Source organism: Ursus arctos, unplaced genomic scaffold (assembly GCF_023065955.2).
Source record: "Ursus arctos isolate Adak ecotype North America unplaced genomic scaffold, UrsArc2.0 scaffold_29, whole genome shotgun sequence".
Lineage (NCBI taxonomy): Eukaryota > Metazoa > Chordata > Mammalia > Carnivora > Ursidae > Ursus > Ursus arctos.
In genome coordinates, this window is record NW_026622974.1 from 25,237,298 (window position 1) to 25,255,596 (window position 18,299).

The 18,299-nt window shown below is 40.9% G+C and overlaps 1 long non-coding RNA gene across 1 annotated transcript; it reads left to right on the plus strand.

Annotated features, from left to right (window-relative positions):
• Positions 1 to 6,502: 6,502 nt before the first annotated feature.
• On the plus strand, positions 6,503 to 17,995 carry LOC113261134 (uncharacterized). Its single transcript, XR_008956223.1, has 4 exons — positions 6,503 to 6,728; positions 10,589 to 10,876; positions 11,284 to 11,339; positions 11,988 to 17,995. It is a non-coding gene; the product is annotated as an uncharacterized LOC113261134 (long non-coding RNA).
• The last annotated feature ends 304 nt before the right edge of the window (positions 17,996 to 18,299 follow it).

Sequence of the window (18,299 nt, forward strand, 5' to 3'; positions counted from 1 at the left end):
ACTTTATTTTGCAGGCATGAGGAGTCATTGAAAAGTCTTAAGTAGGGTGGAACAGAAGCTGATTTGTGTTGGAAAGATAATCATCACAGCAAAGTGGAAGAGAAGGTAGACAGGACACAACAGGAGTGAGGGGTGGAGGGCAAAGAGTCAGAAAGAAGAACTTTTGCAATAACCCAGGGGAAAGATGGCGAGGACCTGAAATAGTGTAGGTTCTGTGGAGATCGAGAGAGAGAGGATGAAGCTGAAAAGTCTTAAAAATGCAGAATCTCTTAGATCTGGTGTATGATTGAATATGAGGAAAGGAGGATGTCAAAGGCAATCCCCAGTTTTCTGCCTTGGGTTTGTTTGGATAGCAGTGCCACTACCCGAAAAAGAGACAAGAGCCCCAAGTATAGAGGACAGATGATGAGTTTCTGTTGGACAGACTGAGTGCCAGGTATCCAGGGACAACTCAGTGAAGACGTTCAGGAAATTGGAAATTGTATGGGTCGGGTGCTCTGGAGAGACGTTTTTGTTTTTGTTTTTTTTTAAAGATTTTATTTATTTATGTGACAGAGAGACAGCCAGCGAGAGAGGGAACACAGCAGGGGGAGTGGGAGAGGAAGAAGCAGGCTCCCAGCGGAGGAGCCCGATGTGGGACTCGATCCCGGAACGCCAGGATCACGCCCTGAGCCGAAGGCAGCCGCCTAACGACTGCGCCACCCAGGCATCCCAAACGTTTGGGCTGTGGAGGTGAGTTTAGGAGTTATTTGGACACATAGTACTTTGGTCTAGCCTGGGCACTGTGAATTGCTCAGCGATAGTACACTGAGGGAGAAGAAAAACAATCCAAGGATAATATCAGGTATATGCACAGAAAAAGAAGCCCCTGAAAATTCAGAATTATTGGAGGGAAGGTGAGAACCAAGAGAGGGTGGAGTCTCAGAAATTGAGGAAGGAATTTCAAGAAGGAGTTATCATTAAGTAAGATGAGGACTGTCTTAGTCAGCCCAGACCTCTGTAACAAAATACCACAGGCGGGACAGCTTTAACAACAGACTTTTATTTCTCACGGTTCTGGAGGCTGCGAAGTCCAAGATCTGCTGATCTGCTGGCAGATTCAGTTCCTAGTGAGGACCCTTTTACTTATTTGTAGATGGCTGCCTTCTCACTGGGTCCTTACTTTCGGGGGGGGGGGGGGTGGAGAGAGAGAAGGAGTGAGCCCTGGTTTCTCTTCGGCTTCTCATTAGAACTCTAGTTCATCATGGAGGCCCCAATCACATGATCTCATCTTAACCTAATTACCTCCCAAAGGCCCCACCTCTAAATAACATGACAATGCAGTTTAGGACTTAGACATATAAATTTTGGGGAGACACAAACATTAAGTGCATAACACGGATTAAAGGAGTCCCTTAGTCAAGAAGCATTTGCTGGCCATCGTCAGAGCAAAATTTGGTGAAGTTGTGAGTGTAGAAGTCTGATGATTGATAAAGGGAGAAGTCCAACAGCCAAGACAATGATCTCAGTCGAATTTCCCAGTAACTGACTTCAAAGGGAAGGAGAAAAAGAGGAATGTATTTAGAGAGGGGTGCAGAGCTGTTTCTACATGGAGAGATTTGAGCACGCTCAGTAAAGAATAATTTGATACTTTTAAAATACTGCAGAGAAAGGGGATGACTGACAGAACAAGGTCCTGGGATTAGAGAAGAGGAAGTAAGTTTGGGGTCAGATAAAGTAAACATACAGGTGTGAGCAGGGCCAGCTTCCTGGGTGGTGACCTGTGCAGTTGCCTGAGGCTTACTCTCAGAAGGAGCCCTATGCTTCATTTAATCTCTGCCTTGGCAGAGATTCTTTGAGATTCTTAATAGTGTTCTCTTTGAATTTTCGTGTCATATGTGACATTTAATGGGACAATGAAGCACGTGCGTGAGCAGAGAAGATCTGCCTGGCAGCAGGGTGCATACACTCCAGTTTAAGCCCACAGGCGTGGTAGGCAACAAGCAGTTCACCTGGCTGCCGACATATGTGTGCCCACCTGACAAAGACCGGGGAACCACTGAAGGGGGGGCGGGGGCTGAGTACCTGTGTCCAGATTCAGTGGTGATGATGGCAGTAGCCGTGGAAGCAGCAGTGGTGGTGGCCACAGCCCTAGCCCCAGAGGAGAGGAGGGACTTGGCATGGAGGCAGCTTCTGGACCTGCTGCGGGAGGCACGCTTGCCTGTGTCCCAGGATCCCAACCCTATAGCATCTGTACAAATATTAACTGCTGTGTGTGAACACTGGGGCAGGAACTGTTGGTGTGCAGACAGTAAACTCTGTAAAAAATATTAATGCGGGTGCCTGGGTGACTCAGTAGGTTAAGCATCTGCCTTGGGCTCAGGTCATGATCTCGGGGTCCCGGGATCGAGCCCTGCATCGGGCTCCTTGCTTAGTTGGGAGTCTGCTCCTCCCTCCTCCTCTGCTTCTCTCTCTTTCTGTGTCAAATAAATAAATAAAATCTTAAAAATATATATATTAATGCAAAATAGAAGTTGACACATGGGCATTGCAATAAAGCATGTCAGGGAGTTATTAGAATATTTCAGAGTTTAGAATTTCTGATTTTGAAAACTCCTGCAATGCTGTCAAGCAAATGTCTCTTCAGCTGCTATTGTATATATTTACATTTATAATTAAATTCGGACTTGATAGGAAACTGATTTGTATGAAGAGTTAAATCTTTTTAGAAAAGCTGTCCCACAAGAATCGTCATCAGCTCTAGATATACTAAAATGTATATTTCCGAATACTTTATCAGAAGTTTATCTCAAATGTTGTCATAACCTGTGAAACACTCTTAAGAGCTCCAATAAGAGTTGCATCCTCAGAAAGATCCTTCTCCAGGGGCGCCTGGGTGGCACAGCGGTTAAGCGTCTGCCTTCGGCTCAGGGCGTGATCCCGGCGTTATGGGATCGAGCCCCACATCAGGCTCCTCCACTATGAGCCTGCTTCTTCCTCTCCCACTCCCCCTGCTTGTGTTCCCTCTCTCGCTGGCTGTCTCTGTCTCTGTTGAATAAATAAATAAAATCTTTAAAAAAAAAAAAAAAAAAGATCCTTCTCCAAATTAAAAATTATCAGAAATTATTTGTAATCCTGCATTTGAAATGAGCAACTGACATCGCTTCCAGTTATATCAGTTGAAAACCAAGTTGCTTAAAGTAAAAATTGTGCCACCCTAATAAATGAACTTGCAGAAAAGTGAGCCAGAATCATCTTGTCATTAGGATGTCACATTAATAAAATATTGTTGTTGTATTATATGAAGTTATGATACCAGACTTTTTTTGCAATTTGAAAGTTTATGGTTTATACATTTATCACTATTACTCCTAACATAATTTTATAATTAATATGTTTAAAGGAAAAAGTTTTCTATTTTAGTACCTATAACTGCATTTTTTTCCCTTGCTTTTTAAAATAAGGGGCCCTGGTTTTCAGTTTGCATTAAGCCCTGCAGAACAGATAGCTGAACCTGGGTATGAGGATGGGATGTTGAGGAAGCCTTTGCCTGATATACTCAGTTTCTTTTTTTTCCTTCTGGAAAGTTAGAGGTAACAAAATGAGGAGTGGGGGGAATAGAAGGAGGGTGGGTTCTAAGTGTTGGCTCCAAGGGGAGTTTTAACAATTTAAATTTAATGGGGGAATCAATAAGGGAATGTAGCATTTTGTCTGGGGGTTTTAAAATACTTTCAATATAATAATTTCCATAAGCTTTTAAAAATTACTACATCGATAATATGCATTTTATGACCAATCATAAAGAAAATTACATTTGGGGATTATGCTATTTCTGCCAAAACATTTGCTAGGTTTACTATCATGTTGTGAAAAGTCAAATACAGTTAGCCTGACTGGATACAAAATAAACGGTGTGCTGGGGTCTCAATTGCTGCAGATGATAGAGAATAAATGTAAAAATGTCTTGTAAACTATAAAGCATTATAGGTACTATACTTGTTAAGTTTAATTTTAGTAAATGATCTATAAAATGTGAATTTTAAAACTGTAGTTTGTTTATAAAAGTGGAATTTTCCAGATTATGAAACTGGCATATGCCCTTTGTTAAAAATTTGAAAACTTTGTTATATGGAGAAAAAAATTACAGGTCTTTCTCTCAAAGTCTACTACTGTTATCATTTTGATGTGTTTTCTTCTAGATTTTTTTCTCAGCAAATTAATTAGAAGTATGATCATATAGTTACATGTTATATAAATTTTTCATAAAAAGCATTTTGATATTTACATGATTGCCCATTATGTGGCTCTGTCATACATGATTTATCCATTTACTTATTGTTGGACATTTAGGTAGTTTCCAAATTTTGTAATTTTATATAACTTCATGAAGTTTCCTCATTGAACTCCTTTCCAGTTAAAATATTTCTAAAATTAAACTGCATTTAATCATGCTTCATTTCTCTGCCTGTCCCCCTCCCCTTCTTAACAAACACAAAAATGTGAGTCATTGACCTATTTGAATCTTAGTTACTAAGACCATTTGCATTAAAACATTATTCTCTTTTTTTAAAGATTTTATTTATATATTTTAGAGAGAGAGAGAGAAAGAGCAGGGAGAGGGACAGAGTGGGGAGGGAAAAGGACAAGCAGACTCTGAGCAGAGTGTGAAGTCCAGTGGGGCTCCACCTCACAACCCTGAGATCATGACCTGAGCTGAAATCAAGAATCGGACACTCAACCCACTGAGCCACCCACGTGCCCCTAAAACATTCTTCTTAGAAGGTGAAAAAACACTAAAGTGAACCCCACAGGAAATCGCTTTTGGGAACTTATTTTCTGTTATACGGACTCACAGTGGTAATGCCTGAGAATTTCTTAGCAGGGATGAATGGGAAATATCCAGATATTTCATGATAGTTGCATTAATCATTGCAGGAGAGAATGCCGGCTGGAAACAGGCTGAGGATCCCTACCAGATGTCGTAAGCTGTTTTCTATCACCTCTAAACTATTTAAATGGAAATAAGTCATTTGGAATCACATTTAGATTTTCCCAAAAATGACCACTCTAACTAGGAATGTTTCACTTGCCTTCTGTTCAGTTCAGTCTCACCATTACTGACTGTTCCAGGATATTTATTTTGTGGTCAGGAGACTTGAAAGAGTTAAAGCACTTTGCAAATGCCTTACTTGTGTTTGGGATTAATTTCCTCCCCCAGCAGGATCTGGCTTATTCGAGCTTCAGATATGTCTAAAGAAAATTCTATGTTAGATGCGTCACTGAAACACTTGCTGTCTCACCAGGAGCCCACATGAAAACGGCTTGGTAGAGTAAACTTATTTTTGTCTCTTTCTTCTCATGAGCTTTCTACAAAACAGCTGGCCTTTTCTAAAATGAGGTTGACTAACCATCTACAAGATCTGAGAAGGGACTAATTAGTATTGGAGGTTGATTAGGAATCGTATCTATTTTTATTTAAAAAGTCACACACAGAGAAGCATTTGTTTGGGAGCTTGCTGTAAAATTACTTTTCACCAACCACAGCGTTACTGGGTGGCTATTGCCTGGGAACAAAGCCCATGATTCCTCATCACTGTTTGAAATGGGGCCTGTCATAATCAGTGTCACTCAGCTACATGACTTTACACAGTTGTATAGGTCGAGGCAAGAGATAACAGGAACCCTGACCTCTTGGTGTCAGAGACACCTCTTCATTAATTGTTCAAAGTAGAGGCTAGGACTAACGTGCCTTTGCAGGCCTTTCCTTTGGGGGTGAACAGAGACGACAGGTACAGCACAGGAGTCCTGCAGCTGAGGGAACAGGGACCCTGAGGGCTCCCTCCCCACCTCCCTGTCCCATCTTACCTCTGAGGAGATGGGCCCTTTGGTGCCCTACCCACACTGGCCAATCCCTACCTCCAAAATCTGCATCAGGAATAACACAAAAGAACGTCGAGAGGCAGCTTTTCCAGGCTGAAGTCCCAACTTCAAATCTGACCTGCTCCTCTCTCACTCTTCTCCAGCTAGATTAAGTCCTCTGATTATCTAGACTGAGTTAACTTGGAATTCCTAAAGAACAGGATCTCTCTTTCCGCTTTATCTACATTCTTCTCAAACTTCAGCCTCACACTGCTTTTGCCTGCCTTTCTCAGGCCATTTTCACCCCCCGCTGCAGTTTTGGTCTAGAGGTCAGCTTCCCTGACCACACCTGGCCTCACTAGAACCTGACAAACAAACGAAAGACCCCCAAAGACAATAGCCAACACCAACAACACATTTAGAGGCTGTGGACTGTTTTCCCACAGTACCCTGCTCTTAGGCTTTAAATAGCACCTATACTCTGTTAGAATCAATCACTGGTTTACTTGGGGGTATCTCCTCTGTTAGCCGGTAACATTCTTGAGAATACTGTTTTGTTCATCTTTATATGCCATTATGTTAAAGAGGTCTAAGACACAGTTTCTTTCTTTCCTTTTTTCTTTTCTTTTTTTTTTTTTAAAGATTTCATTTATTTATTTGACAGAGAGAGAGAGAGAGAGAGAGAGAGAGAGAGCGCACAAGCAGTGGAGGAGCAGAAGGAGAGGGAGAAGTAGACTCCCCGCTGAGCAGGGAGCCCGATAAGAGTCTTGATCCCAGGACCCCAGGATCATGACCTGAGCTGAAGGCAGACGCTTCACCAACAGAGCCACCCAGGTGCCCTGGCACAGTTTCTTTCATCAAGGGATTCGCAATCCAGTTGTAAGAAAAAGGTATATCTGTGTAAAGCCAACAGTGAAAAATACACACAACTAAGATCAAAACAGGAATCAATAGGATCAATAGGAATTTATAGACAGGACTGATTGATGAAGGCAGAGTAATCCAAGGAGGCCTCATTGGGAAGTTGAGATTAGAATTAGATTAATGTCTTTGCTGTAGGACTGAGGGAAGGGGGACACCGAGGCTGTTCTAGGCTAAGGGAATGAAATGAACAAAAATGTGAAGGTTGGAAATAAGCCTAAGATGGGTAAAATGAGCCACGTGGAGAAGGCTGAGACGTGGAGTAGGAGCTCAGGCAGAGGTCATAGGAAGAATGAAGTACAAGGAAAGAAGTAGCCTGACTAGAAAGAACAATAAATAGTATACTGTGGTGAGAAGTCATATAGATTGGACTTGATGGGAAATAAGAAATCACCGTAAGTTCCTAAGTGAGGATTACTGTGGTAAATTGTTACCCACCCCTGACCCCCCATTTCCAAGAAATCAGTCCTCCTAGTCTCTATACTTTTATATAAAGATTTTCTCCTATCTCTCCTCCCACACTGACTCTGAGCTTGGACACATGACTTGCTTGGGCCAATAGGATATCCGCCAACATGACTTTAGTGCACTGGGGTTTGTCCTTTTGGAATGCTGCCTTTGCAGCACGAGCAAGCCCAGGCTAACCAACTTGGGAAGAAAGACCTTGGGAGACAGGAAAAATGAAGGGAGAGAGGCTGGCAGTGCCAGTCACTCCAGCCATCCCACGTGAGGCCCCAAACATGTAGGGGGGGCCCCACCCATCCCTTCAAGGCATGAGGTGAGTACATTTGCATAAGTGACCTCAAGTAAGATGGCAGAAGAACTGTCCAATTGCTGACCCATAGGACCGTGAGCAGTAAAATGGTGGTTGTTTAAGCTACTAAATTTTGGAGTGGTTTGTTTTACAACAACAAACACATTCATAAGATGAAAGATTTTTCTCCTATCTCTCTACCTCTCCTTCTTGGTCACCTATACAGGTCCATCATGTGTCGCTGATGTCAATATTCAGTAAATATTGATGTTACTCAAGCAAGACTCAATCCTAGGCCACCTTCTGTTTTCTCTCAATTCTCCCCCCTCATGTGATTTTATCCACTTCCATAGCTTCTTTAATGTAAGAATGTGCGCCACCTCTGTACTTTCAACCACTAGTTTACACCCCAGCTCGAACCTCTTCCCTGACCTCCAGATCCAGATATACTAGTGCCTGCCTGACAGCTCCATTTGGGTATCTCCAAGGCGCTTCAGACTTACGATCACCCTAAACATTCTCCTGTTCTGGCATTGCCTCGCTCAGTGACTGGCACCATCCATCCAGCTGCACAAGGCAGAATCTTAGGTGTTTTTATAATCTTCAGCTTTATTGAGGTATAGTCGACAATTTAAAAAATGTATATATTTAAGATGTACAACTTGATGATTTGATATATGTATACATTGCAAAATATTCACAGTAACCAAGCTAATTAACATCCTTGTTACCTCACATAGTTCCCATTATTTTTGTGTGCATGTGTGTGTGTGTGTGTATGTGTATCGTTAACTATGATCATGTTGTCCCTTACTGCCTCTTACTATGTCTAGTTGGTTTTACCTTTTCATCATTTCTCAAATCTACCTACTTCTTACACTCTCCACAACCACCACCCCAATCCAATCGCCATCATCTCATCTAGATCCCTGCCAAAGATGCTTAACTGCTCTCCCTGCATCCACTCTTGCCTGCATCCAGTCTGCTCCCTTCACTGCTGACAGGAATGTTGATTTCTCAAAACATAAATCTGATCGTGTCATTCCATTACTCTTGAGATAAAGACCAAAAGGACAACTGTGGCCTAAAAGTCTGTGTTAGTTCCGGTTCCCCAAGAAGCAGATGCGAAGACAGGTTTGACATGAAAGATACTTATTAAGAAGAAAGCCTATGGGGACACCTGGGTGGCTCAGTTAGTTAAGTGTCTGCCTTTGACTCAGGTCATGATCCCAGGTTCCTAGGATCGAGTCCTGTGTCAAGCTCCCTGCGCAGTGAGGGGTCTGCTTCTCCCTCTCCCTCTGCCCCACCCCCTGCTTGTGCTCTCTCTCAAATAAACTAAATATTAAAAAAAAAAAAGAAGAAGAAAGAAAAGAAAAATGCCTATGAAGAATAAAGGGGAGGAGGAGAGAGAATGTAAGAGAGCTTTGGAACTGTGATGCAAGTCTAACACCTGTGAAAGAGAGGAGGTAAGAAGGAAGACTGGGCAGGAAAAGGCTCGGATTCCAGTCTGAGGAAGTTTGGCCAAGCTAATGTTGCCTATTAGAAGAGTCTCTTGTCTTAAAGCCTTATCCTCAGGTTGTCTGTCCTCTCTGCTTCCCCATAGCAGGAGCTCCGAGGGGTGCGCTGCATGACCACCGGAAGGCCCTGTGTGGTGCCTCCCCCGCCCACTTTCTCAGCTTCTTCACCTAGTACCATGCTGCCTTTTGTGGTCTCAGACTGGCCTTTACAAGTCTTTTGTCACTTACTTGAACACGAATGTTACACGTTTCTAACCCCCTCACCCCCGACATAAACATCAGTTTACACCTATTCATCTTTTAGTTGTCAGCTCAGGTGTCTCTTTGCTTAGAGACGATTTCCACAACTGGGGCCAAATCTCTCCTTTACATGCCCTCATAGCACTATCTTCCCTTCCTTCTGGGCATTATTTGTGTGATTATTTGATTACTGTCTGTCTTCTCCCCAAGACTATGAGATACTTAAGAATAGAAAGGGTCTCTTTTTTACTTGTGAATATATCTGCAGGGACTAGCATATAGTACCTGCTCAGACTATTTTTCTTGGATGGGTGGATGGATGGATGGATGGATGGATGGATGGATGGAAGCAAGGAGACTCAAATCCTTGATCTACTGGTATACTTTGAGCACTTTTGGTCTTTTCAGCTACTTTATCTACTTTGGAGCTGATGAGAAGTTGATAACCCTGCCCTTTATTGTGAGGTCTTCAGATTCTTAAAAAAAAAATGGCCTTGGATGAATTAGGGTCAGGAAGAGTATGGAAACAGAGAAGGTGTGTGACAAGCTGATGAAATGAATTACAGGCAACATTATAAAGAAAGAAATGAAGTGAGTAATTCACTTACTGGACATTTCATTTATATGGAATGAATCACAGGTGACTCAAAGGTGTAAGTCAGGAGATTGGGATCATGGAGATGCCAATGTCAGAGGCATCGAAGGTGGAGCCCTAATGAGGAGGAAGGAGCAAGATGAGTTGATTTTGAAGGCACAGATTTCTAAATAGAGCCAGTCTCTCCTAGTGGAAATTGTCAGTGAGGCACTGGAGACGTAGAAGTGAAGCTGGTGTGAGAGATCTGAAGCCCATTGAGTGTCTCCTCCAGGGGGCCTGCCATGACGGCTGAGTCCCAGAGGCCTGGGAGTCTGGGTTGAATGAACCTGCATGGGGAGGAGAATAGGGAAATAACCTGAGAGGCAAAGGACAAAAGGAAAATGTTGCTTTGTCACCTATAAGCCAAAGAGTTAGTCAGAGGAACTCTCAGTACAAAGTGTCAAGGCAGAGATGCAGAGTCTGTGGGGAACTGATTGAATGGGAAATGGGGCTCCAGGAGGGATGGGAGGTTTGAAGAGGGTGACAGAAATTAGACCCTGGGAAAGATTCCCTGAGCCTATGGAAGAGCAGCTGTCAAGGCTGTCAAGACCCATAATGTGGTGGGCATAAGGATGGACCCTCTGTACTAATTCCTTAGAGAAGAAGTGATGGTGACATTGTTAGATGCATAGCCCCTGTCAAACAACAACAACGACAACAATAACAACAAACCATGTGCTTTAGGAGAGAACACCAACAGAGAACAGAGAACAGTCCTCAGCAAGGGCCTGAAGATTCAACACTGACAATGAGGGAAGCGAAGAAAGAAGAGTTTTTACAAGGCTTAACAAGGAGAGTTGGGACGCAGCTATGCAGAAGTGCCTAGAGTGATGTTTCCAGGAAGAAGAGGAAATCCTCAGCAGAGAATCAGGGATAACAGGAACAAATGAAACCGAATTAGGCTCAGTTTCCTAGTGGACGTATGTGATAAAATGTTCCCCAAAACCTTTTCTCAATCTTCCTTCTGTTGAGGTAAGTTTATAGTTAAATACAATAAAATGCAGAGATTTTAGGGATATAGTTCAGTGAGTGTCGACAACTATATAAACCTGTGTAAATCATCACCCCAATTAAGATACCAAACATTTACATCACCCCAGAAAGATCCCCTGTGCACCTTTTCAGTAAATCTCCACTCTGCTCCTTCCTTAGGGATTTATGGTTCTGCTTTCTACAACCATATATTGGTTTTGTCTCATCTGGAACTTCATATAGTTGGAACCATTCAGCTTATATTTTTTTGTGTCAGGCTTCTTTCACTCCACATTTTATTTTTAGATTAATCCATGTTGTTTTGTATATAGTAGTTCATTGCCAAGTAGCATTCCATTGTAGAAATACACCATTATTTGTTTATCCTTTTCCATGTTGATGGACAGTTGGGTCGCTTCCAGGTGTGGGATGTCATGAATTAAGCCATTGTGAACATTCTTAGGTAAGTCCTGTTTGTGAATATATTTTTTCATTCCTCTTGGAGTGGAATTGCTGGGTCATAGGAGGAGCATATGTTTAACTTTATCTGACCAATAGTGTTCCAAAATGGTTATAACATTCCATACTCCCACCAGCAATAAAGTAATATTAAGTATACAAGTTGCTACTTAATATTTGGTGGTGGTATTGTCAGTCTTTTTAATTTTAGTCATTCTAGTGGGTGTCAAGTGGTATCTCATTGATTTTTATTTACATTTCCCACTGACTAATGATAATGAACACCTTTTCCTGTGCTTATTGGTCATTTATGTATCTTCTTTCTGATCTATCTCTTCAAGACTCTTGCCATTTTATTTTATTATTTTTAAATTTATTATTTTTAAATAAGCTTTTTACTTTGGAGTGATTTTAGGTTTACAGAGACATTGCAGAGAGTCTTTTGCCATTTTAAATGAGGTGTCTTTTTATTATTGATTTGCAGGAGTTTCGTATATATTCTCCAAATAAACCCTTTATATTTATCATGTATTACAAATACTTTCTCCAAATCTGTAGCTTGCCTTTTCATTTTCTTTTTTAAAAATAGGTTTTCCAAATTTTATAATTTTTCTCCAGCTTTTTTTTTTTAAGATTTATTTATTTATTCTAGGTGGGGTAGGGGCATTGGGAGAGGGAGAGAATCTCCAGCAGACTTCCCACCGAGCATGGAGCCCAACGCGAGGCTCCATCCCAGGATCCTGAGATCATGACCTGAGCTGAAATCAAGAGTCAGATGCCTAACCAGCTAAGCCACCCAGGCATCCCTTCTCCAGCTTTTTTGAGATATAATTGACATATAGCATTGTATATTTATTGTAAGTTTAAAGTGTACAATGCTTTTTCATTTTATTAATGGTGTCTTTTGAAAAGCAGAACTTTTTAATTTTAATGAAGCCTGATTTTTAATTTTTTTCTTTTATGATTAGCTCATCTTGTGTCCTAAGAAATCTGTCCTAAAGTAGTAAAGGATAATTAACATTTTAAAATAATTTAAATCTATGCCTTTCCCCTACTTAAATAAATAAACCTACTTCCTTTCCCCCTAAATAAACCTACTTCCTTTCCCCCTTTCTCCTAAAATGATGCTACTTTTAGTTTAAAATTACTACAGTGATATGCACTGTTTTGATAAGAAGGTCAAGAATGAGAACGGCAGAGAATCTCACATATAAGGCGTCTCATCCCAGCAAGTACCAAACCTCAAAGGCCTAGAAGAAAAGGAATAAGATCCTTTAAAGACCAGGAAAAGTAGCAAAGTTCTTTGAGCACATGCCCCCTCCACTTCCATCAAATGGCATATGGCTCATTATCAATAATTTTGGAGCTCTACGTAAATCAGCTTTAGTTTGACTTTTTATATCTAACAAACAAAAGAGGAAGGTGTTAGAAGACTTATCGGTGATCAAAGACTCTAAAGGGAAACTAGAAAGGCCGGCTTCAGAAAGGACAGCAGCTGAAGTAGCTGTGAGGTTCAAGGGAGCAGGATCCAATAGACAAACAGATCTCAGTAGGGACGAGTGATCTCCAGCTGTTCTCGTTTTTGTGCCCTCCGTTCAAGCTCTGCTTTCTAGAGCAAAGTATCTGAATAGCCTAATTTGGGCACATTCCCAGGGGACCTTAGCTGATAGTCCCTCCTTCAAAACTGGATTCAATAGAGGAAGGAGATAGCTCCCTGGAGGAAAATCGGGGCACTGCTACTAGAAGGGGATGGACTCTAGGAGGACAAAAGCAGTAAATGCCCACCACACCCTTAAAAAGTCAGCGCATATATCTTCCCGTTTGTGTTTGTATCCTGCCTCAGCAGGATGAAATTGCTTTTATTCACTTATCCTTGAATCTTCCCTCAAATAACTGGGCTTGGTTGAATTACATTATATTACTGCTAAGGTCCAATTTGTGAAAGCAAATCTCATCCCAGGTTGGTTTTGTTGTTGTTGTTGTTGCTTTAAATCTTGAAGCTGCATGTGTATTTCTGATTACGTAGAATTTTTCTTTCTAAATTGAGATGAAGAAACTCTGTAGATTCTCATATTATGTGGGGGGAAGGGATAACTCTAGATAAAATATGACTTGACCAATATTGGGAGTTAGGAGTGATATAAACAGAATTTTTATGCAGTAGATTCCCTCTTTAAAAAATTTGTTTAAAATGTTATGTTTCTTAATTTTGTTTCTAGAAATTATATGTTTTCACAGACAAGCTCCTATATTCAATTTTTTGCTCATTCATGCATTCAGCAAACATTGTTTAAGGGCTTGCCATATGTGTTAACAGCAGGGGCTCTGAAGACCTCTGATGAGATCATGGAAGAAACTGATCTATGAATATAGACGATAAACTACGATAGGAGTGAGGGATGGAGTTGACTGTTTTGTTCACTAATTTTTATCCTTAGTACCTGGCACAGTGCCTAAAACATAGAAGGAACTTAAAAATATACTGTTGAATGGATGAATAAACAAATAGAAGGAGCAGCCAACTGGTGGTGTTGGGATTATAGAGGATAATGGGGAAGGACAAGTTCAGGAAATTTTCCTTAGAGTTGTTTATTCTGCTTCAACAAAATGCTTAGAAGAATGAAGGCTAGAGTTGCCCAAGCCCAGACTTGAAGACTGGCTACCGCTGTATGTGTCCGTCAGGCTTCTGCCTGGTTATCTTATATCCAACAAAGATGACAAGAGCTGGAGTGCTCTTCTGGTTCTTTGTAATCAGGCTTTTTGTGACTGGGGACACTGGCTGCCCATAAGACCACCAAAACCATTTCACTGTCTCTGTGCTGGGGGTAAAAAGATGAGGCATTTAGAATTTGAAAATTACTTTTTCCTACATTGATCAGTGTGATGTTGAAGGTTCTTCTATAATAGATACTTGCTCAATACTGTATATTTGAAAATAACTCACTTCTGAAGGAAAGTAGAGAAGTGTGTGGAAGTCATGTATCTTCAATGAAGACCACACTCCCCAAACTGAGGAGAGTCCATTGGTACCTAAGCAGAGATCAAAAGAGTGCTCCATACACCAGCTGGGCAAAGGTTTTAAGAACTACAAACACATCCGGGCGCCTGAGTGGCACAGTTGTTAAGCGTCTGCCTTTTTGGCTCAGGGCGTGATCTTGGCGTTCTGGGATCGAGTCCTGCATCAGGCTCCTCCGTTGAAAGCCTGCTTCTTCCTCTCCCACCCCTGGCTGTCTCTCTCTCTGTCAAATTAATAAATAAAATCTTAAAAAAAAAAAAAAGAACTACAAACACATTAACATTCCATGATAGAACTTTAGAAAACAAACCAAAATAAAATCTGGGTCTTGCCTGATTTTTCTCTCTTTGTATGTCATATGTTGTGTTTGTTTACACATCTCCATGTTTGTGTATTCTCTTGCTTTAATACACTTGGTCTCTCTTTAACTCTTACCATTGTTGGATCTAACTTGTTCTACTCAGTTTTCCATCCCAGAGGGTAGCATGGCTTATGAGAAGAGCAGGACCTTAATGCCAAAAAGACCTGGCCTCAAATGCCAGTTATTCTATTTAATATGTAGGCAACTTTCAAAAAGTACTTTCAAAAAGTACTCAACATCTTTGAGCCACAGTTTCTGTGTTGTTCAGTGATATTTCCATTTCTTCTTCTGGGTGCATGATAGGATGACACTTCTGGTTCCCTTAATATTAGCACATGTCACGCACTTGCTATGGGCAATGGATTGAGAGTAGAAGTAGACATATGTTATTCCTGGGGAGAAGCCTGTAAAAAAGTTATCTTGTTGCTTTTCCCCTGAAGCATGACGGAGACTCTATCAGTCTGGTCCCTGGGTGAGGGCAACATGGTGCAGAATGCCCACCAACCCAATGGACACATAGCACAACCAAGAAATAAACTTCTATTTCTTGAGGTCATTAAAATCTGGGGGTTGTTTGTTACTCAGCATTAGTCCATCCTGGCTGATATTTCCTAACATGAATAATGATTATAAGATTTACCTCAAAGAGTTGGTGTGAGAACCCATAGTAGGGGATTAAAAAGCAGTGGCTTTTATTACTATGACCTCCCTTCTCCCAGCCATCTGTATCTACTGCTCAAATCAGACATTCCACCTACACACTCACACATGGCTCACTGTGGTCCATTTCACTCCCCCCATAATTCTCCTTCATTTCCAACCCCTTTTCTTTGTCTTCTATGGAATACCAGCTCCATTGGGGTCAAACTCTCTACACCTGTTTCTTGTCTTTATTCTCCAAATGGAAACAATTTTAGAGTTAAAAAGGACTCTACATCTCTAAGAATCTGTAGACACAGATCTTCAACCTCACTCTCTGGCCATCATACATCTATAGATATCTTGACATCTGGACCTCATTGGTATAAGTTACTTCTTCCCTGAGAGCTAGGTACTCTAGGTCCCTAGATTCTCCCCCCTTATTTTTTAGCTGTTAGCATTCATTTCCTAAGGACACCAAATCACCTTTGGCTGCAAAGGAACCTGTACTCATTTAGCTATTCTGACCTCACCTCTCCCACACATATTTTGGACACTTACCTTACATTTTACAGTTAACTCTAGCCATGCTTTCTATCCCTGTACCTACAATTTCTCCCCCCCCCCAATCATCCTCATCACTCTCTCAACATTTTGCTGAAATGCCAGATAGTTGCAGTCCTTGGGAAGTCTCACCAGATTATTTCTCTTCTCTTTTTCCTATCCTAAAGGAAAACAACTGTACAGACCCATGACTACATGTTGTATGTGTTATCTAAAACTGAAATAATGGACTTTTCTGGACATTTGGCATTAGTGTTCACCCTTGCTTCTCAGAAACCTCTTCTACCATAGGCTCTGGTTCTCTTCCTGGCCGTACTTCACCACTCTTTTCAATAGTTTGCCTTTCTATGTTCATTCGTCATTTAACTGGCAATCCCCAGAGTTTTGTCCTTTCAACTTTTTTTTTTTTTGTCTACATACTCTCTCTAGGGGAATTTCATTTAGTCTTATGGCTTGTATGACCATTTAAATGTAGATGACTACTACATACAGCACTAACTTCTCTCTAGAGTGTTAGAAGTAGAAATGTGATGTCCTATTAAACCTATGGAGGTGGATGTCCTATGGACACCTTAAACATGTCCTCAAGTAAACACCTTTTGTCCTCTGACCCCAAAACTGAACTATCCCTTTTCTCTTGTGTTAGTGGCATCACCATTTACCTGCCTCCCAACTTAGAAACCTTGGTGTTATTCTCACCTCCTTTTTCTCAACCCCCACATACAGTCAGCTGCCAAATCCTGCTGCTTCTAATTTTAAAACATCATTTGACTTTGTCTCTTCCAAACTCTATGCTACTGGCTTAAAACAAGCCTTCAGCATATCTTCTTTGGACTTATTGCAACAGCCCTGTCTGTAATTTGTTTCCCTGATCCCAGGAATAATATTTCCCCCCTCCCATATTGTCTAGCCTCCCATTACAGTTATAGAAAACAAAGCTAACCAAATCTTTTCTCTGTGTAAAAACTTCTGCTGGCTCAATATGCCCATGAAGTGAAATTCAAACTAGGTAGTTTGGCTGCAAAGTTCTTAACTTCTTGCCTCTGTTCTACTTCCCCACCTTGCTTCCTTTCCTGCCTTCCTGTTCTCTACGCACATCTTAGGTTCCTATTGTCTCATATTCTCACTACTTCCAGCACAGAACCGTGCTTTCAGAAGTCAGAAGTTAATGTATAAATGTATATGTGTGTGTGTGTGTGTGTGTGTATTTATACATTTCAAGATACTCTTTTCCTCCTCTTCATCCATATTCCCTTGAAAAATTCCTATATGTATTAAAATCAAGTTTAAGCATTATGTACTCTGTGAAGCCTTCCCCAATTCTTCCAGGCTATTGATGCTCCTTTTGTTCCCAGAGTGCTATATTTGCTGCAGACTTTACAGTGTGGCTTTTAATTTTTCTATTTCCATGTTTGCATCTCATGTTAGACTGTAAGCTTCTGATTGTCAGAGAACTAAATAGAAGTTGTTTAATGAATATTGACAGATGAGTACAACATTGTTTTCCTCCCAAGATGTTTTTGGTATCAGTCTCTTCTTTTTTGTTGTTTCTTTTATTTTTTTAAAGCTTTTATTTGTTTATTTATTTAGAGAATGAGAGCAGGGAGAGGGCCACAGGGAGAGGGAGAGAGACAATTTCAAGCAGACTCTGTGCTGAGCATGAAGCCTGATGATGTGGGCCTCCATCTCATGACACTGAGGCTATGACCTGAGGGGAAATCAAGATTCAGACGCTTAACCCACTAAGCCACCCAGGCATCCCTTTTTCGTTCTTTCTGTTACATCCCTAATAAACAGTCAGCTCAAACTTAGATTTCTAATAGCCTCTAGGATGACCATCTATTGAAGCACTGTTCAGTAATGTAGTCGATAGTCACATGTGGCAATTGAGCATGTGAGGTGTAGTAAGTTCAAGTTGAAGCAAGCTGTAAGTGTAGAATGTACATTGGATTTTGAAAACAATAGGAAAACAATGTAAAATATTTCACTAATAATTTTTAATTTTAATTTAACAATTACTCGTATGCTGAAATGATAGTATTTTGAATATATTGGATCAAATAAAATATACTATTATAATTAATTTGCCTGTTTCTTTTTTCTATTTTTAAATGTGTCTACTAGAAAATTTAAAAGTATATTTGGTGTGCATTATATTTCTATTAGACAGTGCTATGCCCCTTCAATCATGTGAATCATTTCTTAATGGTAAGACTTTGGTTTTTTCTTTTCTTTTAAAAAAATTTTTTATTTATTTGTTGGAGAGAGAGAAAGAGAGGGAGAGCGGCAGGCAGAGGGAGGAGAAGGCTCCCTGCCGAGCGAGGAGCCCGATGTGGGACTTGATGCCAGGACTCCGGGATCATGACCTGCGCCAAAGGCAGATG